Source organism: Mesoplodon mirus (genome assembly GCF_964341445.2).
Source record: "Mesoplodon mirus genome assembly, chromosome: 10".
In the NCBI taxonomy this organism is placed as follows: Eukaryota; Metazoa; Chordata; class Mammalia; order Artiodactyla; family Ziphiidae; genus Mesoplodon; species Mesoplodon mirus.
Window position 1 is genome coordinate 45322205 of NC_138986.1, and position 23077 is coordinate 45345281.

Below are 23077 nucleotides of genomic sequence, written 5' to 3' on the forward strand. Positions count from 1 at the left end.
TTCCTTCATCAGTTGTCTATTTCCCTGTCTTCTCATTTTGCTTAACTTACTGTGTTTGGGGTCTCCTTTTCGCAGGCTGGAGGTTCGTAGTTCCCGTTGTTTTTGGTGTCTGCCCCCAGTGGGTGAGGTTGGTTCAGTGGGTTGTGTAGGCTTCCTGGTGGAGGAGACTGGTGCCTGTGTTCTGGTGGATGAAGCTGGATCTTGTCTTTCTGGTGGGCTGGACCGAGTCTGTGTCTTTCTGGTGTGTTTTGGGGTGTCTATGACCTTATTATGATTTCTGGCAACCTGTCTGCTAATGGGTGGGGTTGTGTTCCTGTCTTGTTAGATGTTTGGCATGGAGTGTCCAGCACTAGAGCTTGCTTGTCGATGAGTGTAGCTGGGTCTTAGTGTTGAGACGGAGATCTCTGGGAGAGCTCTCACCGATTGATATTATGTAGGGCTGGGATGTCTTTGATGGTCCAATATCCTGAGCTCAGCTCTCCCACCTCAGAGGCTCAGGCCTGACACCTGGCCGGAGCACCAAGACCCTGTCAGCCACATGGTTCAGAAGAAAAGGGAGAATAAATAAATAAATAAATAAATAAATAAATAAAATGAAGTTATTAAAATAAAAAGTATTATTAAAATAAAAAAGTAATTTAAAAAAAAGAAGAGAGCATCCAAACCAGTAAACAAATCCGCCAATGATAACAAGCGCTAAAAACTTAACTAAGGTAAACATAGAAGTCATAAACTAGTCAGTCACATATGGCAAACCCCAAGTCTGCAGTTGCTCCCAAAGCCTCAATTCTGGGATGATTCGTTGTCTATTAAAGCATTCCAGAGATGCAGGGTACATCAAGTTGATTGTGGAGATTTAATCCACTGCTCCTGAGGCTGTATGGAGAAATTTCCCTTTCTCTTCTTTGTTGGCACAGGTCCTGGGGTTCAGCCTTAGATTTGGTCCTGCCTCTGCATGTAGGTTGCCCTCTGGCGTCTGTTCTTCGCCCAGACAGGAAGGTGTTAAAGGAGTGGCTGATTACGGGGCACTGGCTCACTCAGGCCGCGGGGAGGGAGGGTTGCGGGTGCGGGGCGAGACTGCGGCGGCAGAGGCCGGCGCGACGTTGCAACAGCCTGAGGCATGCCGTGTGTTTTCCCAGGGAAGTTGTCCCTGGATCATGGGACCCTGACACAGGCTGCACAGGCTCCCTGGAGGGTAGGTGTGGATAGTGACCTGTGCTTGCACACAGGATTCTTCACGGCTGCAGCAGCAGCCTTAGCATTTCATGGCCATCTCTGAGGTCCGCGCTGATAGCCGCAGCTTGCGCCCATCTCTGGAGCTTGTTTAGGCGATGTTCTGAATCCCCTCTCCTCGCGCACCCCGAAACAATGATCTCTTGCCTCTTCGGCAGCTCCAGACTTTTTCCTGGACTCCCTCCCGGCTAGCTGTGGCGCACTAGCCCCCTTCAGGCTGTGTTCACGCAGCCAACCCCAGTCCTCTCCCTGGGATCCGACCTCCGAAGCCCGAGCCTCAGCTCCCAGCCCCGCCCACCCCGGCAGGTGAGCAGACAAGCCTCTCGGGCTGGTGAGTGCTGGTTGGCTCTGATCCTCTGTGCGGGAATCTCTCCGCTTTGCCTTCTGCACCCCTGTTGCTGCGCTCTCCTCCGTGGCTCCAAAGCTTCACCCTGCGCCCACCCCCTGTCTCCTCCAGTGAAGGGGCTTCCTAGTGTGTGGAAACCTTTCCTCCTTCACAGCTCCCTCCCACTGGTGCAGGTCCCGTCCTTATTCTTTTGTATATGTTTTTTCTTTCTTTTTTTTGCCCTACGCAGGTACGTGGGGAGTTTCTTGCCTTTTGGGAGGTCTGAGGTCTTCTGCCAGCGTTCAGAAGGTGTCCTGTATGAGTCGTTCCACATGTAGGTATATTTTTGATGTATTTGTGGGGAGGAAGGTGATGTCCACGTCTTACTCCTCCACCATCTTGAAGGTCCTCCCCATCTACTTTAAATAAATATAACCACTGACTTATGTTTCAGTGTACACTTAGCATTGTTAGATAACTGTATTAAAAAGCACTTCTTTACATTGTGAATATAGGCCTAATTTAGGCAAATTGCATCTTCTATAGTGACCTCAAGTGTTGTTAAATCAACATAAAGAAAAAAAGTTTACCCTATTTTGTTGATTTTAGTACCTGGAATAATGCTAATTGCAGACACAGAAAGCATCAAATAGCCTAATACCTACGCTATGAGGTTTGATCCTCTGAAACGCTGAGGTTTGTCTTTTTTTCACACAGACTTAGAAGAAGAGAGATCTAAGATTTACTTTTTCTTGATGAAGAATAAAGCTGTATTGATAGCTGAGAAAAGAAAATCAACCTATTTATTTTTACAATCATCAGATTGTAATCTATGGTCTTTTTATACATTGCCCAAAAGAGGCTACTGATTTCTGTGGATCTAGCAGTTTCAGAAATGGAACATTTTATGAGTGATATCAAACTAATACAAAAGTTCCAAAGTAACATACCTGGAATTGAAAATCCTGATAAAGTAGAAACTACTTTGCAGTTTCCTCAAGGTGCTCATTTAGTATTGTTTCCTAGTGCTTAGCAGATGCTCTTCCTCATCTCTGTCTCACGCACCTGAATGCAAAGATAAATGGACCCATAACATACCCATCTCAAAAGGGAAGAGAGAGAAATTGCATTTCTGGGCTCAGCAAAGAATTGTGGCAGGAAGATTTGGTGGCCTCCCCCGATCCCAGTCATGATGTTTACTGTGGTATGGATTTAATCAGAAGTGTATATGGAGTTTTAATTTTAAAAAAACAACAACTATTACTTTCTTCAGCTGTTATAAAGGAATGATTATCTAGTAGCATATTGTTCTCAACAAACCAGATGAAACTTTAGTACATCCTTCCAAATCCCCTCATGATTTAGTCTTGAATTGAGTAACAGGGAACAAAAGAATCAATTTGCTTTTTAAGAAACAAATGTTTAATCATCACACTGGACCCAAGCCAACCTGCAAAATCCTTAGGACTGGCAAAACACAAAAATAAAAACAAAAGACACAAATTTTTTTTTTTCAGAAACACTGCTAGCCCTATCCAGTATTATTAAATCATTCAAGTTTGTCTTTGGCAAATCCAAGTACCTTGCTTCTCTGTCCTTTTTCCACTTGCTATTACTCCTCTCCAGCATCTCACCTTAGGCTCCTAGAGCTTTCAGATCTATCCCTGAACCTCAGTTTAAATATGTAGAGAAATAAGCTAAAAACATTTTCTAAGAAATGTCAATGGTATTACTTTTTCCAGGGTTTTTGTATTTTAAATTTAATTAAAAAAAAATCTCCTGAGCACCCATTCTGTTCCAAATTCTGAAAAAGAGTGAAGAAGAGGCCTGGACCCTGCCCCTGGGTTTTCAGTCTAGGAGGGGAGACAGAATTGTAACAGATGCCCCACCTACACTGAGTTAAGGTTAGCACAGAACAGTGTTAAAGGTACAGAGGAAGATGAACAATTTTACTCTCTATTTTGGGGGTCATGGATGCCTTGGAAGAAGTACTGAGTGTGAGCTATTTGTAGGACTATAATCTGGAGATACCCAGGAGCAATTGAATATTTGGGTCTGGGACTCTAAAACATCAGGGCTGAAGATATTAATTTGAAAAGCATCTGTGTCATCCATCCTCAGATAATAGAGAAATATCTAAATGAGTATTTTGCAAAGCCTATAACTTGGACTAATAATCTCATGAGATGGTCTGGAGAAAAGAGGGGTCTAGGATCAAATAAGATTAAGGAATACCACATGCTTTACCCCCTCCTTCGGAAATTTGTAAATGACATTAACATTTTAAAGGAACTGACAAGTCCTACAATTAGTCCAGATGTAGGAAAAGAACAAGAGGAAGCCAAAAGAACAAGACATTTCAAGAAGATAAATATGATCATTTGTATAAATCTTAGAAGAAATCCCAAAAGTTAAGAATTGGCAGGAGAGTATTTTACTCAGTTTGTTGTTCCACAACTCAGCAGAGACCATATATTGAGTGCATATATTATGCACTCAATGAATATTTGGCAGATTAATCAGTGAATAAAGAACTGCAACAGTAAAAGTAGTAATTCCTCATACAATTCCATTCAACATTCTACAAAAGGCGTATAAATACAGAGAAAAAGACTGGCAGCAGTACAAAAAATTTCACATAAAAGAACATCATTCAGTTTTGGAGAAAACTTCATAAAATACATAGCATTTGTTATGGATTTGGAAGTATATTCTTAGACTCTATAGCAGTGGTTTTCAATGGGAAAGAGGGAGGGCAATTTTGCTTACCAAGGAACATTTAGCAACGTCTGGAGACATTTTTGTTTATTACAACTTGGGCAGGGTATGGCTACTTTAATGTATGGCCACCCTACAACACACAGAACAGCCCTCCACAGCAATGAATCGTCTAGTCCAAAATGTCAACGGCACTGCTGTTGAGAAATCCTGCGGCACAACATATGATACAGCGGCACATACAAAGCAACAAGGGTGAGTCCAAACCAAGGGTAGGAAAAGTCTTCGATTTACCCTCCTTTATCTGCCCTAAACTCTGGCCACAGAAATTACACAGACCAGAAAAACATGTGACTTTTTTTTCCAGCTGCCAAAGAATCATTTGTTAAGCCAACCAGAGTCTGCCCATATATCCATTCAGGGGCTTCTACCCTTAAAGCCGTCACAAGTACATGTTGGCCAACACTGGCTGAAATGCCTTTCCCCTTAAGGAAAGAATTACTAAGTCCATCCTTTCTGGACTAATCACTATTAGAAACAAATATTCTAAGGTCTGTGCAAATCAATATGCCTTTGGTTCTAGAGCTGAAACATGGCAGTGCCTGTACCTAGGAGAAGAGCAGCCCAGGCTAATGAAACCAAGGAAGCATCTTTTGGGACATGCCAGGTCTGGGTGAATCTCCACCTGTGTAAGAATGAGCAAACAGAAAAGAACAGTAGGAAAAAGGCAAAGTTTAGCAAACTATGCTTGATGTCTTCAAAAACATGAAAGAAGGAAGTGTCCTCTGGAGTAAGAGATGACTAAAGAGTGTTAGGTAAAGGCAGAGATACAAAGAAATCTGAATAAAATAATGAGAGAATGCACAAAACCCCAGAGCAAGAGCAGAACTGAAATTCCCATTAGAGATGATATAAATGGATGTGACCAAATCAAATTGGTAATAAAGATAGCAGATTTGAGAAACCTTAAGTCTAAAGGTAAAGGACAGAAGTGAAAGTGACAGGAAAATTTATAGATATGGAGGAAAGGGAATAAAGATACAACCCAAGAAAGTTCTTTCTGACACAACTAAAGGAATAGTATGACACAGAAAAATCTGCCTAAGGTAAAAAAAAGAAACACAAATTTATAGATTTAAAAGCTTCACTAAATATCAGACTAAAATAATAAGACTCATTCTGGAAACAATGGAAATCTGGGATTATAGAATAATATATGAATACTAGAAACATCAAAGAAGAAGGGTAGCTTGCCTACAATTGGATAAAAGTCAGGCTGACATTAGACTTCCTGAATCCCGAATAACACTATATACCAAAGGAAAACAAAGCAGGATATATATATCCTGTGAAATAGAAATAAAATCTGTGAAAAATAATAAGAGAAAATTTACCAAAACATAATTGTGGTGAGAAACTTGTGCTTGCCCTATCAGTCTGTGGCAAATTAGGCATAGAAAAGAATTAGAATTTGATTCCAATTCATTAAAATACGATTTTCATATTTTAATGAATAAAACTGAAGTAATGTTGCATGTCAAAGAGAGTAAATTTTTTCAACATCAAATATTACTGATATTTTATATATATTATATATTAATCATAATGTCTGTCCCCGCTTCTTGCAATGACTTCGCTCCCTTCCTCTTTTTTCCAGCTCGAATGCAGTGTTGTTTTGGTAAATCAGCTCTCTGAACAAAAAAAAAGTCCTGCTTTGTAGCATTTGCCAGTTTCCTTGGGGTTGATATTCCCACCATGGCCAATTTTAAGTTACAAAAGGTTTTAACAACCAGCTGTCAAGATTCCTGAATATTTAATGATGGAGATGGTAAGATCCAACTACATCCCACTACTGAGAAATTTTACCTTCTCTGGTGAAGCAGTTCCTCACTTACCATGCTTCATTAAGGTTAGCTATTTGCATTCATGTTTTTATCACCAGACTAGGAATCACTGGAGAGTAGGGGCTGTAATAACAACAACCACATCGACAACAATAATAATAATGATGTCATCATTTGTTTGCTAAAGAGGGGAAAGATGGCTGAGAATATTGAATCCTTGACAAAATAAGGCTACTGGCACTACAGATGGAAAAGACCATTGGAAGAGACCAGAAAATATACAGACTTTATTACTGGAGTTTGGCCTCAAAGCTTGGAAAGGAATCCTAAGCTCCAGTGAGCTAGAACAGACCCCAGTTGAGTCACAAAGTATCTTTGTTGAGTCCCTGGCCTATGTGAAGATGTGTCAGGTATTTATATTTGCTCCTTTTCCCTAAACATGCACTGAACTAAGCTTAATATCTTTCTACATTAATAGTATGATGAAGCCATGAAAGATAATTTCAAGGCCTAACAGAAAGCTAATGCACCCACTCCAGTACTGGACTGTGGAATCCATCTGATTACCAATAGGCTTTCTGAGGAAGTTACAAAAAAGAAACATTTCTCAAAGGAGAGAAGGCTTTGGATCCCTGTATGACAATGACATAGGGGAGAAGCCAAAATCCAACAAATTCAAAAGTTCATTCTGTGACTACCTGATGGTTTAAGTCCTTTGCTCATCCCACCCAGAACTCTGCTCTCCAGAGCCCTAGCAAGGTGCTGTCGCCTAGGGGTTCCTATTGTCCCTGATCTGAAGCAGAGTCAGATCTCTAGGTGGGATGGAGGGACAACTGGTGTTGTGAGTGGAAAAGAGACTTCTCACTAGAGGGGGGGTAGTAACTCTGGCAGGGTCAGCAAACTTTTTCTTAGAGGGCCAGATAGTAAATATTTTAGACTTACAGACAATATAGTTTCTGTTGGCAGAAATTAAGGGTACACAGTTCCCAATTCATAACAATTAAATTCTCTTAATTTTCAGCAGCACAAAGTCATAAAAGAAGAAATATTAATAATGATATAGAATAGAACCTAAGTATTTTGATCATTTCACCATAATCAAAACTTGAATAAGAACAACATAATTGCAAGGGTCAACATCCTCTTCAGCATTGAAGGACAGCAATATTTATTAATATGCCTCATTGTTAGTCTGGCAGTTTCTTATTATAGGAGAACCTTAAATTATGTTCCATGTGGAATTTTATTTTTAATGTGCAATCTGTGAGAACAAGATTGTTCTTGTTAAGATTTAAGATTTAATCTTGTCAAGATTAAACCTTATTTTAAACACAGGTTTAACACTTAGATGACCATTTGAGAATGTGAGGCATTTTGTACATATTTCAAAAGTCCTTCTCTGATGCCAGGTCCGTACAGCTGAATTAACAATTGCAACAGTCAATCCAGTGTTTGCAGCTGTCTTAACAACCAAACCAGATTGCTGCATGGTCAATCAGTTGATCAATGCATAATTGATTGTGAAGATAGCCAGAAATATCAGCCAATTTGTTAACTGTGCAGAGATATAGACAAAGCCAATGAGCAAACTGAAGCAAGGAAATTAAAAGAATGTAATCAAGATTGTTCTGATCAAAGGTACTATTTGGATGAATGAGACCTAAATTTTATTTATTTTTTTTTCCTCTTGGAAAATCTTGAGTATTTCATGCTTAGAATTCTTGACATTTATTAACGACCTCCAGCAATTCTCTTGTGGAATGTGCTTGAAATATACTCTCCCTTGGCCCTACACCAATATCACCACTTTGTTAAAATAAAAACAAAGGTATAAAATAGTATGTTTTCTGAAATAGACACAGACAGCAAGGTTATGTAACCAATTATTTCACAAGCATGATACAATAAAGCAAAGGGGAGAGGAAGCTACAGGAGAAGGTGAATGTTAAAACCAGCATTTAAGAAAGAACATTTAAAAACTAGATAAGAGCTTGAGAATACATCCTCACACATAATTTAAAAGTTAAGTTTTGTTTTTGTTTTTTTTTTTTTTTTTTTTTTTGCTGTACGCGGGCCTCTCACTGCTGTGGCCTCTCCCGTTGCGGAGCACAGGCTCCGGACACACAGGCTCCGCGGCCATGGCTCGCGGGCCCAGCCGCTCCGCGGCATGTGGGATCTTCTGGGATCGGGGCACGAACCCGTGTCCCCTGCATCGGCAGGCGGACTCTCAACCACTGCGCCACCAGGGAAGCCCTAAAAGTTAAGTTTTAACAAATCATTTAATTTAGTATATAATATGTATTATATGTGTATCTAACACATATACAAAATTAAATGACATTATAATTATGTGTATGTTTACATGTGTTTTATTTTATAAATGTTATATAATTTTAGACAGGCAGGTTATTGCCTCTTGGAGATAAAGCATGCAGATACTCTGGCTGATTTTTTTAAAACTCTACGTTCAAAATATTTGTGGCCATGTATATGCAAACAGATACTATAAAACTACAAAATTTTTATGGAGTTAATATGAAAGTACTAATGGAAAATGAGCTTTATATGGCATTTGAACACTTTTTTCCATTTATAATTTAATTTGAGCCTCACAGCCTTATTCTGTAGGTCAATCAAGAACTAGCATCAGTCATATTTTAGAGATGAGGTACCTGGAGGTCGAATGAAAGAGGTGACTTTGCTGAGGTCACACTAATAGCTAAAGGGTGAAATAGATACATGATCAAGGTGTTCTGACCTTTTCCATTGAATGATTCTTCTTTCCACCATATCAACACTGAGATGTGAAAAATAAGTTCTTTATTTTACAGATAATCCTTTTTCCTGAAACTTGCTAAGAACCTGTGTAAATATTATGTATAATGCACGTTTATCAAGAAGAGTCAGAATAAGTTAGCCACCCCAGTGAGTTAACTGTCTTTGGTTGTAGAACAATATGAAAACACACCCAGTCACAGCCTCATTTTGGTGCATATTTTAAGAACTTAATTGCCTGTTTGTCCAGACACACTGTGCTAACCACAGGGGAAGGAAAACAGACTTGCTTCTGTTTCAGACTGGTTGATATAGGATCAATAATTCCTTATTGTTTTAGAACTGTAATTTAAAATTATCAATATTTAATGGGTAAATATTGGATTTACCAAAAAAATGGATTGGTACATATACTTTCTTCAAAATAGGTTTTTCTCTTCTCTTCTTCTTTAGCTATGTCCTGTCAAAAAGACAGTAAAACAAAAGTTTTAAAACATAGGTACAACAACATCTAGATATTTACCACCAGTGGGGTTTGTAGTTAATCAGGATGAAGAATGAGAAATAACTGAGGGAGACTTCCCAGTGACTAAATGTGGAAAATTAAGTTTTCTTCTAAAACCTATGGTTTTGTTTCTGCATCTGAATAGTGTTGGAAACATGATTCTAGAAAACAACCAGCTGGTTTTGGTTCCACTGAAAAAGAAAGTCACTTTCTAGTTCTCCACCCTCTACGTATCCTTTACCAATCCCCTTCAAATGCAGCTCATTTCCCACTTAAATCTTCATGATACCTCAGAATCTGCAACATTTGTTTAATGTCTGTTATCTGCCAGGCATTGTAAAAAGCAGTCCTTATAGTTCATTATTATTTAACAATTCAAGTCTACCTTTCTTAATTTTACAATTTAATAACACGTAGAGTCCTTCAATATTACTCGTGATTTTTATCATTAGTGTTTCTCCCTTAATTTTTTTGTTTTGTTTGCTTCATATCAATATTCTGACTTCTATTATTTTCTTTTTGCAAATTTTAGTCACAATTTTTGAGGTTTTGGTATACACCAGACCCAATACAAATACTTTATAAACATTATCTTATTTCATCTTACTTGACTTTCAAAATCCATAAAGTAGGCAGTATTACCCCTATTGTACAGGTGGAAAGTAGGCTCAAATGTTCATTCATCAGAGGTCACACATTCATTCAGTGGCAAAACCGAAACTCAGATGTAAGACTCTGATTTCATGTCTCAGGTTTTTAACTTCTAACCAACTCAGCATCTGATTTGTTATATTTTTGTATACATAGGAACAACCAATATAAATATAGATTGAAAGTATATACCTATGATGGATATTCCTCTAATAGTTTATACAGAAGAGGAATAATTCATTGACCTTCCTTCTACACATTACCTCCCCATCACACCCTCTGCCCCAGCCATGGCCCATGAGAATGTCTTGATTTCTTTCTATTGACACTAAAAAGAGCACCAGGCTAACATACATTCATAGGTGTAAACTCTGCACTCCTGTGTAAACAGATAGGGGAAAAAACCATTTCTCCCTGTCAGGCTAAATCATATTTCAATTAGTACATGTAGCAGATAAAGATAAACTCAAATTCTTTCATACTTCTCCCACTTTCTTTCTCTTCCCTTGAATCTTGACTGGCCTATTGCTTTGACCAATAGAGTACAAAGAAAGTGATGCTCTGCTATTTCTAGGCTCAGCCTTTAAGAGGACTGGATGCTTCAGCCTTGGCCTCTCAAAGTCCTAAGTCACCAAGGAAGAAGTCTAACTACCCTTCCACCCAGAGAAACGTCATGAAAAGGCCTTGAAATTACATGAAAAAAAACATGGGCTCGGCAGAACCCAGTTTCTATCCATCCCCAGCAAGAGTCCAGGCATGGAGTCTCTTAAATCACATTCCCAGGAGACAGACTCTGAGATCAGAGATTTGTATGTAAGAGGTCATTGGAAAGTTTGCCCAAGAACAATACCTATGAGTGATGAGCCAAGCAGGTTGGGCATAGGGAGAATGTGAACTGTGAAACAGTTGTACCAGGTGAGCTTTGAAGATACGATGGCCCTTGAGAGTGTCTTGTCTTGATGCAAAGAGACAGAGACTTTATGCTTCAGCATGGAGGAGTCATTGGATGCAGGCTAGACCCACCCACGCAGTAGATGGTATGCCCTTGGACAAGAAGGTTCAGTCCTGAAGAGTTCTGGGCATTGTACCATAGCATCCACTAGGTGGAATTTCAAAGAAAAACATTCGTTAATTGACTGACCTTAATTCATGGAGATTTCAAAAGGGAAAATGCTCTGGCAGAAAAGGTTTACTCCCCTTAACTCAGCTAGACCATCAGATCAAAAAGGGCTTAATTTTGCAATGAATGTTAAAGTAAACATTGTCTTATTTCTTCCAACTTTTTAAAGTATAAGGAGTACTAAGTGTGAGTCCAAAGAAACTATTTGTTAGCCACATGATCTCAGGCAAATCACTTACACAACAGTAGACTGAGTTTGTCTTGTGCCAAGAACAGTATACCGGAGGTACCCTGAGGGAAACCTTAGGACTATCAGGGAAGTAAAGTCAGTGACCTTCTCAGAGCTTCAGAGGCCTCATTTTTAAAAGGGAGACAATTCCATCTGTCTAAATTGTATACTAGATTTTCGACATCAGTTAATAATTTATGTGTGTAAAATTCTACAAAAAGGACTATAGAAAGTTAAGTTATTATTATTATTGTTATTCTTAATAATATTTTTCCTGCTGTCAAGTATCTGATCCAAAAACTTCAATCAAAGTGAGTATGTATTAATATATGTATTTATTATCTTAAGCATCCACTTGAAAATAACTGCTAAAGTCAGTTTATAAAAAATGAAAAAACAACTTTCCTTTAAATGGCTTTTTATTTAGGAGTCTATACAAATCAATTTTCATTGTTCTTCCTTTTCTAAAAAGGTATTGTCTCTTTAAATATGCATTGCTAGAATGTAAGTTATATAACACTTTTGAAAAATGTTCTAATTAAAATTGACAAGATTCTTCTTGCAAAACCTATTCCAATAGTACTTTTCTGACACGCACGGCCATCAAAATAACTTTAGTGGAGAGTACAATTAATAGCAGTACACTAGGAATATCTTGCCCCAAATCCTTCCAATCCCTATTAGATTTTGGCTCCATTTTTGTCCTAACTGGATATATAGAGAATCAGTTAAAGAAGTATATAGACAAAAAAATGAGATCAAGTCTGACTGTGTTAAATCAATAAGAAAACCTTCATTCCATCTACCTCTGATTTTCCAGACAACTTATGACGCAGGGATCACAGACTAGGCTGCACATAGTATTGCTCTCGAAATTGGAGAAGAAGAAATTGTTTTCCTGACAAATTAATTTTCAATTTCAAATGGCCTAAAGGAGCCCTGAGCCCTTGTTACACTTTTAATTTATATTAAATTAGTAGATGCAGGTCTTGACGAAGTGGGGACCTTCTCTTTAGTCACAGTTAAGAAGGAAACTATTACTTTTCTCTGGGTCAGTGTTCCCATTTTGCTTTCATAAAATGGCCTTAAAAAGATACTGAGCCTGTTTTCTCTTGTTGCCATTAATCAATAAGAACATGGTTTTGCAATGGCTTAAACTAAAATGAAATGACCTCGCCCAAGAGCTCCACTCATTCCACTGTTTAGAAGCTTTTTCACCTATTTAGGTAAGCAATGAGATTTTACTCTTATTCAAAATCTCACACTTTTATTGAGGTGTTTGAATTGTTCATTTTTGTTACCATAACAGAGGTAGATTATAAGGCCCAAATCACCTCTTCATTAAGTATCTGGTGCAGAACCTAAACATCTCAACTAAATACATCTTCACCTTCTTATGAGACAATTTTTTTTAACGTGATATTCTCAGCATCCCCAAAGCCCACCTCCATTCAATTGGAAAAATCTTGAAGCTGAGCAGAAACTCAAATCAAGCTCTCACATGTTCACAGTAGCATGGATCTGTGGTCTGTGCAGCTGGTATCTAAAGCATACAGTTTCCCTTAATTCAACAACACAGAGTCTTGGCCTTTAAAGCACTCATCAGAGAATTTTCCTGAAACCTGACTTCCTTCCAGCATTTGCCAAAGACCCACTTAAGACAATGAATGTTTGATACAAATGGGATAAGGGACATTTTAATTATCCATGAATCCTGGATACTGTAAACACAATATCTTTATCACCAGCTACCCAGAAGCTTATCAAGAGTTTACAGAAACAAACACTTTCATGTTCTCTTGTTGGAAGTGAAAACTTATTCACACTTTCTCTTGGGCATTTAACAATATGAACAAAAATTGAAAATGCACATTTGATTTGACTTAAAAACTTCATGTTCAAGTATTTATTCTAAGAAAATGATTAGACTTTACACCAAGTTGCATGGATGCTGAATGAAACATTTTTATAGTGCAGAAAAATTGGAAATAACCTTAATACTCATAGATACAAGATTAATTAAATTAAGTATGACACAGCAATACAGTGTAATACCATGAAGCCATTAGGAAGACTAAGGTAGCTTTCTCTATATGTAAATCTGTGAAGATTTATTGTTAAGTTAAAAAATGTGGGAAAGCAAATATAATTTGATTTTTTGTTTAAATGTATATAAACACACACATCCATATTAAAAAGTATAGAACTATAAGTATAGTTATTCAATGGTTATATAAATTCCTTCATTTTAGACATTATACATTTCTGTATTTTTAATTTTTGATAATAAGCCTAACATTGTTTTCTTATTTTAAGAAAAATTAATCTTTTCATTACAAAAATATTCTGAATGAAACCAGATTGTACCATATTACCTTAGTTCTCATTTAACTTGTACAGTTTAAATTTAATGTTAAATTCCCAGATGTATAGAAAAGATGATATAAGAAAATTTGGACAATATTTCTAAGCTAAACTGCAGTAAATCACGATAACTACTTCTAAAATCTAGTACTGTGCTAAGTGCCTTACTTTTTTTTTTTTTTAATATTCAGAACTACCTAAAAGAGATACTACATTAAAGTACTGCTAACAAAGGTACTGTTATTATCCATATCTTACAAAGGGGCAAATATATATATATAGGTATATTGAGTAAATTTGCCAGTCGGTAGTAGAATTGAAAGACTAAACTAAATATGTCTAACTCAACAGCCAGTGGTTTTAACCACTATGTTAGACTATTTTACTATTTTATTGTATGAAGGCCATGGCCAGGAAAACAACAGCCGCTCTTTGCATACTAGATATGACACATTTAATACAGGAATTCAAGGCTTTAAAAATTTGAAAAATCTGCAGGGAAGAAGGTCAGAGAAGTCTCCACAAATTTCTAAGTCATAAGGTCAGAGGCAAGAGGTTCTTAACAGCTCACAGAAGCTTCTGCATTTCTTAAAAGTCTCTGGAAGTTGTCCATCAACTATTTCAGTCTGTGATAGGAAAGCAGGTGCCTCTCAAGAGCTTGTTGGGAAGCCTCCATGACATGTCAGGTCTGTTCATACATCTGGCTGCAACTGCTTCTGTAGGAAACTGGCTTCTTATGTTCCACCCTCAGCCTCACCCAGTGCCTCTCATTGGCAAGCTCTAAGCTGAAGCAACACAGAATAAAGAATTCTGGAAAATATAATTCCCAGCTTCTCTACAGTGCAGAAGTGACATTAGAAAATGGAGGTAGAACCCTGAGTTGACAAGAGACAATCCAAATTATTGATTTACTAAATATTATATATATATGTGTGTGTGTGGCTATCTATATCTATGTAACCATATGTAGATGTATAGATACACACACATACATATATACATGTTAGGTGTATATATAAGCAGTATAGCATAATAGTTAAGAATATTGACTCTGAAGCCAAATGGCTTGTGCTCAAACCCTGGTTCCCCCATTTATTTACTGGGTGAGTTTGAGCAAGTTGCATACTCTCTCTGTGCCTCAGTTTTTCCATCTTTAAAATGGGAATAATAATCCTACTTCATTGGATTATTGTGAGGATTATATATAAATTATACGTAGCTTACAATATTGCCTGGCACATAATAGTGCTGTATAATGTTTTAATTATTATTGTTGTATTTGTTATTTGACATCACACACAAAAAAAGCTTTTAGAATGCAGTGTCAGGGAAAAGTTCACTTTTTTGAGACAATGTGAATCAAAATCTCATATTTTGCTTTGTTTTTGTTGAAGTTCAGGAATAAAATTAGCACATGTTCAAAATAACCAACTCATGCCAGTTTCAGATACGTGTATTTATTAACTACTCTTGATAGATTTTTATTCTGAATTTTATTCTCCATTGTCCCATCTATATATTCAATTTGGAAGGTAGTGGAATATAAATATAAAGAGACATTTAAGAAAAAAGGGAGAAAGAGGCCTTGCTTACATATTCTACATTGCTTTATTTCTACTCTCCACCTCCCCCAATTAATGTTAGATTCTTCGTTAGACTTTTATTTTAAATTTATTTCAATTATTATTTCTGGTTATTGGATAATTCATTTATAAGAGGTTTTTATATTGTCTGTTAGCTGAGCTTCCCAACTTTTCTTAGGAAACTCACCAACCATGAATTAATTAAAATATATTTTAAAAAAATTCTTGCTGCATATTCTACAATTTTCCCTAGAGTAAGAAACAAAGTTTCCCATGTGAGAAATAGCTCAAATGCAAACCAATACCTGAAATTCTGAGCATCTGTCCAGTTATTTGTTAAAACCACCGATTGTTTTCACCATTCCATGTGTCTTCAAATGTAGGATAGTTCTTTCCCAATGAGCAGCAAATGGACCTTGATCTAACTGTATTTAACCTTTGAGGTTGAATTTCTCTTTACCTGAGGTGTCTCCATTTTCCCTCAAAAAAGAACTTCAGGCATGTCATAGCCTGCTTTAAAGTCAGATGATCCCCCACATATCTTTCATATGTACTGAAAAATATATATCTTCATTATCTCTCTCCTTGAGGTGGTCTCCAGAGCCCCTTCAGAGTGAATTTTGTAAATACTACACGGCTTACATTTTTATGTCAGACCATTCGAAACTTACTCTATAAATCTGGTGACAATTCACACGTTCATTTTCTCATGATGCATTAATAAACCAAGCAGACAAATTTCATTTTTATGTAGTTTTGAAAGATTAGGTAGATGGAGGTAATGTCTCTCCCATGCATAGAATATTTAGATATGATTACTTCTAACTCAAGCTGTCAGTTTATTGCTAAAACTTGAAAGAATCAAGAGATTAATAAATGTTTGCAAGTCCTGTGAAATCATGAAAGGTTCTTCTCGTTTGACAAGCTTGATGATGGATTTTGGAATGCATGGGGGGATAGTGCTGACATTTAAAAAATCTATACCACTAACTCTCATAAATGCAGTTTTCAAATATACAATTGTTCTACCTGCCACAACAGCATTTAACATTTAAAAAAATTCAAGCATTAAAAATATCTGTAATAAGAACCTGCTGTATAAAAAAATAAATAAAATAAAAATTTTTTAAAATCTGCTTCTTTTCTTTGAACAGCCCAACTTAGTAGACACATACACATATATCAGTTATGTTTTGTTCTTCATTTATGTTTGCATTATTGAGAGAATATAAACAATGTTAAAATCAGTCTAAAGAAGGAAACGAATTCCCATATTATTTCCATTGAGCTGATGTTTCAATCTCATAGAGAGCCTATCCTAACCCTATCCTTGTTTTATGACTATGAAAGAACCTAAAAGGGGTGATGCAACAGTTTACATTTCTATACACAACAGGTAATATGTCTTTGTGCTTAACTTCTTTGAGGTCATTGACTCCAACGTTAATCCAATGCCAAAAACATCTGCAGGTCTAAGTACATTTGAAAACGGTGGAGGGAGGACTCATTCAAGATCACTATGATCCAGGCCCCAGCCCAGGTCGTAGAAGTGAAAAGAGTGTACAGGGTTCCAGACTCCAGGAGCAAGACCTCAGGTATTCATGCTCTCTTGAAGCTCTACAGTCAGTACTGTTTGAGAGGTCTAATCAGATGAGACTCAGGGCCCTATGTATCCTGAGTGTAGAAGTCATCTGAACCCCCCAGACTCCAGTCCAAGTGACCCCTGCCACACAGCTTCCTCTTGACCAGGGGATTCTGGTGCCACTCAGCTCTCCAACGGTAATCCCATGTCCCTTACTCTAGAACTTCAGTAAACTTGCTTTACCACTGCCCTGGTTCCTGGTTCCCTGTGACCCTTCCATTCTGAGTGGCATGTTACTGTCTAGACTGTGTCATTTAAACCTGTTCAACCTAAATTGACACTTTTGGGACTGTACCCTGAACCAACACTACTACCAGCTTACGTGACAAAGGTTCTACTTGGAGTTTCACAAGCTCCATCTCACCTATTCCTTGCAAGCTCATCTGAGGGGATATTGAGTGCCCTCACCCTACAGATGAAGAGACTGAGATTCAGAAATTAGGTAGCTTCCTGAGTCATAGAGCTAGTAAGTGACAGAGCCAGGCTTTGCACACACATCAGGCTGAACATGGACTATATGTGCTTAATTGCTTCACTAGACCATTCTCTACTAAAGAGACAAACTTGGCTCTGACTTGGAAACAGAACAAGGCCAAGGCAGTACACGTATATGTTATTAATAAAAATATTCTACTGAAACAAGAACATTTCTCAATAGTGTCCCCAAATAATATATGTAACTTAACACTCAAAAAAAAAAAAAAAAAAAAAGAAAGAAAACGATTTAGCTTCATAAATTAAGCTCAAGTTTCTGGATCTTTCTATGACCTTCCACTGCTCAGTCAAGGATACTAAATCCATTCCCACTCGTCTACACAATCTTTTTCCTGAAGGCACCTAGTTTCAGGAATCCAACTAAGCCTACTCCACTTCAGTCCACACAGACCTGGACCTTCATCATCTGCTACAATGAAGTCAAGAAAGGAACGTCCAACTTGGCCACCCACAGATGGATGGGCAGAGGTTTGGAAAGACAGTACATCCACCTGGGCATGATTTACCTCCTTCTGCACTGTGTCAACAGTCTTACCTCACATCCATTCTACTCCCCCCTGACCAATATGTTCACCACAATGCAGCCGGGGCTTTTCAGAAAACAAATCTGATCCTGTACCTTGTCTTAAAACAGTGTTCCCTCCCCACTTCCCCTGGTCAGTTCACTTATCATTCAGGTCAAATTTCATCAACTCCTACCATCACTTCCTGGAGAAACTTCCCCCCCAGCCTTTCTTACCTGCTTAAATTTTAAATTGATTCTTTAAATCGTTAAACTTAAGTTATTTAAAATATTACCATGAGCTTCTTTTTCATAGGTCATGTCACAAGTTGCAGTTTCATATTTATGGCAGTTTGCTTTTCTTTCTCAGCATCCCTCTAGCTCCCAGCACAGTGCATGGCACAGCCTACTCATGAGTATCTGTTGAATGAAGATAAGTGATCTGGTGAAGTGAATGGGGCATTGATTTACATTCACACCTGGGCACAGTGAAATTTGACTCCAGTGATCAACACATACAACTTAATTAAAGTAAAAGGTCAGTAAAACCTTTACAAAGGATGACTTTTTGGCAATATTACAAGGACCATTGTTCATATACAATCCTGGAAAAATTTGTATGCGATAAATTATGATAAATAAAGAAGTTGTACTTCTTATAGTTATGAGACATTGCTTTGATAGTTCCTATTTTAAGTTTTGTACCAAACTAAGTGGCTAATTATGCTCTGCTTAGGAAATCTATTCCTCCTCAATTATAAGCTAGTATGTTACTTCTTTCTTCCAAGGAAATATGAATGAGTGGCTCTCTCGCCTTGAAGGCATTTACCTGAAATATCAAATGGAGGAACATTCCTATTTCATTACTTAATCTCCAAGTTGAGATGAATCACCAAACACCGTACTTTTGCTAAATTCATGTATTACAGAGTGACAACCCAGCATCAAATTATGGTTCTAGTGTGCTTGCGACAGTCAGGACACACATTCTAGTGACTTTTTTGTTTCTCCCCTTTATTCCCTTTAACATGGTGATAATCAGAACAAATTGGTTTTGTTTCTCAGATTGCTAAAATCTTCCCAACACTTTCTTCAACACTGGAGCTGAATAAATCATTGTAATGTTCCCCTGAAGTGAATTGAAAATTAATTTACACAACCAAGATCATCCTCCTAATAGCAGGGTACATGGAATGGGGAAATTGGAAATCATTACCCAGCAAACATTATCTGCATTATTTTTGTAGCTGCTTTAGATTGCATTGTAATAGAAAATTAGGAGACCGGCTGTGAAGAAGTTTAAGAGGGTCCCCTGAAGAGTGTCTCCTTTAAAATTGATTCTTTAAGAAAGCATTAAAAAGCTATTGGAATTGATTGCCTGCTAATATAAAGGAAAAACTCTTCACCACCATTTGAGTTAAAAAAGAGCATCTTCATTCATGCATGTTATTAAAACTACTGGCCTGAAAGCCCCTGTAGAAAGATAAAGGATATGGATGGGATATTAAAACAGCAATCTTTACCTTATCGGGGATTTAAATTTAATATGTTGCTTTTATTAATTTAGCAGGAACCATTAGTTAGGATGTCAAAGAGTGGATTTACAATTAAAATGGTATAGAACTGTGGTATCTTTAACAAACAATGGACCAGGAATTCTTCATTAATCTTCCAAGCATGGGGAACACCCCTACAGAGAATAAATCCTGAATTTACAGTTTTCTTTATTGCTAAGTTTTCTGTGCAGCAGCAATAAAAGTCATAGCTGATAACACTCCTGATTAGCTCTTGAATCTTCCCTTGAAATGGGGTAACAACCAATCAGATCCCAGCAGTTGGCCAGATAGAAAATAGCATTCACCATCTTAAAAATATGTCTTTAGAGCTTAGAAAGGTTTCCATGTATCTGATGCAGTGGGCTATTGTTTGAGAAATGATACTGTAGATAGATTATACAAACACATAAGCAACCCAATAGGGTGCCTCAACACTATTTTCTTTTTATAGCCTTTTGATTTTTACCACATTCAAGGGAAATTGCCTTGTCTTTTTTAATACATGATAAGTAGAACTACTTAACAGCAAGGAATAATGAGTAAGAAATGCCTTTTTCAATACAATATATTATCTTTTTCTTTAAAAGTTATCTCAGAATTTAAACTTCACCCTCACCTCAATCACTTTTTTCTCTCTCTTCCTCTGTTTTAATGGATTGTGAATAATTTCTGCACAGATGAGTTATCTCAGCAAAAGTTTGGTACAAAAATAGTAGTATAGATATAGAGCATGTAAACTAAAATTGTATTCTAGAAGGAAAATCCCACCCAGTACCACCTTGGAGCCTCCCTCTCAGTGCCATCAGCAGGTCCTTGGTGATGTAATAGAAACAGCCTCATAAAGAGGCCCTTTGGGAATTAGGAACTTTGGTAGTTAGTTAGGAACCCTTTGGAGATAATTGAAATGGACCCACCCACATTATACTGAGTTTTGAATTATTCTGACTAGCCTAGTAATACATTTCTCATATATCAGCTTCAAATATTAACATGAAACCTAAAATGCTATTTGGACTAAACACCAGAACAATTCTTTATTAAACCATATTAATCAAAATAGATTCCTTAATAGGCTTTTTTATATCTATTTTATTAATATGTTACTTTTAGTTGATTAGTTGTAACCATTCCTGTATGTCCTGGTTTACTTGGGACAGTCCCTGTCAAGGCCTGTCACTTGTAGTAATTTTTAATTAAGACCCTCCTTCACTCTCAAAAGTATACTGATTTAAAGGATAAATTATATTCCCAATCTATTTATAAGTAATTTCTGAAATATAGAACTTTTAGGTCATTTGTAATAGAACCTAGAGTTATTTTTGTCAAAATATTTAAGCTTAAAGTTAAAATAGCAAAGATTTATGCTTCCAAAATAAATTTCAATTTCACTGCCACACACAAAACTCCTTAACACTTTCAGATTACAGAAGTCATACATGGACTTTGTTAAAAGGATTTTAATGACTAAAATAATAAGCGAAAATTCTCCATAAACTTGCTCCACAAAGGCAAGCATTGTTAACAGATCTTTGTCTACAGATACAAAAACAGAGGTAAGTTATTTTTCAAAATGGAATCATAACATTTTTAAACTGGTCTTTTCACTCAGTTGCAGAAACCAGAAAGTAAAGAAGATGGTTTAAATAGCAAACGATCTTATTTCTTTATCATGTCTCCCGATTCTGTTGATAAAAGGCAAAGATCAAAATAGCATATGCTGACAGAGAGTAAAGAAAACCTGGATAGCACATGGCAACCCCAGCAATACATATATGTCTCCCAATCTACCTCTTTCGTGCCCAGGTTCCTGGGCTCCTATAAGTTTTCTTACTTAAATCCTTCACCAATATTACCAGTATTAAACACCACACTAAAGCTAACACTAAGAAAGACAAAAAAAGGAGCAAAGTTAACATGAATACTTTAATTTTTTAAAAAACCTCTAAAAATCAAGAGTCATGTTTAAATTGAAAGGTCTATTTATTACATGGGTGTTATGTGTCAATGCATATTATAAATAATTAATACAGGTTTCTTAATGTTTATGGCAAAGATAATTGTATTATAAAAATATAAACAAGCAGTAGAAGAAATTAATAAAAACAATAAAAATTAAAATCATCTTTATTAATATTTTATTATTGATATGTAACTTTTTACAATGATAGAAGTTATATATAATATTGGAGAGAGCTATATGAAATTATTCCTTGTGTGAGCTTTGGAATTTTCTTCTCTCATACAAGTTCTCATTAGTTAGAATTCTATTTCAACCAACATGCTGGCACAAACAACCTCTAACATCATGTGTGCTGGATATCAAAATAATTTTAATATTAAATCAGGTAAAAATATTTTCTACAATCACTGATGATAGCAACATAGAAACATAGACACAGTCTTATTGTCCTAAAATTAAAATGGAAGAGCATCTATTTTAAAAGTTGGGTTTTTTTCAAAGAAATTATATTTTATTAGTTCTTTTTAAAGACAATGTCTCTCCCTCTTAAAGGAAGCACAGAGCTAGAAACTTGTTCTTTGAATCTAATGGATTGGGATATCAGTAAACAGAAGACATATTCTTCTAGAAGAAAGTAGTTGAAAAATGATTCTAAAACCATCTCCACATATCAAAAGACCAAAGGGGAGGGAAAAAAGGGATGAAAGTGAGATCATCTGTATATCATGTATCCCACAGAGAGATGTAGTTCCTGTCCTCCAAAAGGGGAAGAAATTAACTGGGAAAGAAAGTATCCATAATCTTTAAATTAGTAGAGCTTATCTTCTCTTATTCATTTCTTAATAAATCCAAATTGCTACTCCACTACACATATACAAAAGGAAAGCCCAACAATAGTTCATCAGAAAACTGAGAAAATATATATCCCTTAGATGAGCCTACAGAAGTGGAAAGAAGTCAGGAAATGAAAAGGAGAGAAAGCTAGCTTTATCTTCATAGTTTTTAAAGAGTTATAAAAGACTAAATAGCACTGTTTGTATATGGTCACCATTCTTTAGCCTTTGGAAAATAGATGAAAGAACACTGAAAAAGTAAATACTCTTCACCTTTATTATGTGTTAAGTTGGTTTCAAATAACCAGTGGGCACATCAGCTAAACTGCTTACACCTTGGGAAAAGTAGTACCTAAACACACACACACACACACACACACAAGAAGAAAGCCAAAGCTGAGAGAATATCAGATATTTCCATTTTATACTGAAATGTCCAAGTCATTGTCAAACTTCTTTAGAAATGTTTAAAATGAGAAATACAGGAGTTCAAAATCTCACATATATCATCCTTTTAAGAAGCACTTCTCTCACTTTTCTTCCCTTAATTAACATGTTAAAGGAAAATGAACAAACTGAAGGACTAGCACATTGAAGGACATTCTCTTTAATAAGAGTAGACATCATCCTTCAACTGTCTTGACCAGATCTGGAAATTGACAGGTACCATGTCCCTGCAGGAAACTCTAGATAAAAAGGCCCCCCACCCCAAGCTGCAGATCAGCCATGCTCATCCTTCTCT

At 36.7% G+C, this 23077-nt stretch overlaps 1 long non-coding RNA gene across 1 annotated transcript in view; it reads right to left on the bottom strand.

The window, feature by feature from the left end:
• Positions 1–356: 356 nt before the first annotated feature.
• LOC309811022 overlaps positions 357–23077 on the bottom strand; it is a 132040-nt gene continuing 109319 nt past the window's right edge. The window contains exons 3-4 of the long non-coding RNA XR_014295093.1: positions 2509–2623; positions 357–527 (exon numbers count right to left, since the gene is read on the bottom strand). This is a non-coding gene — a long non-coding RNA (uncharacterized lncRNA). The remainder of the gene's footprint in view (positions 528–2508; positions 2624–23077) is intronic.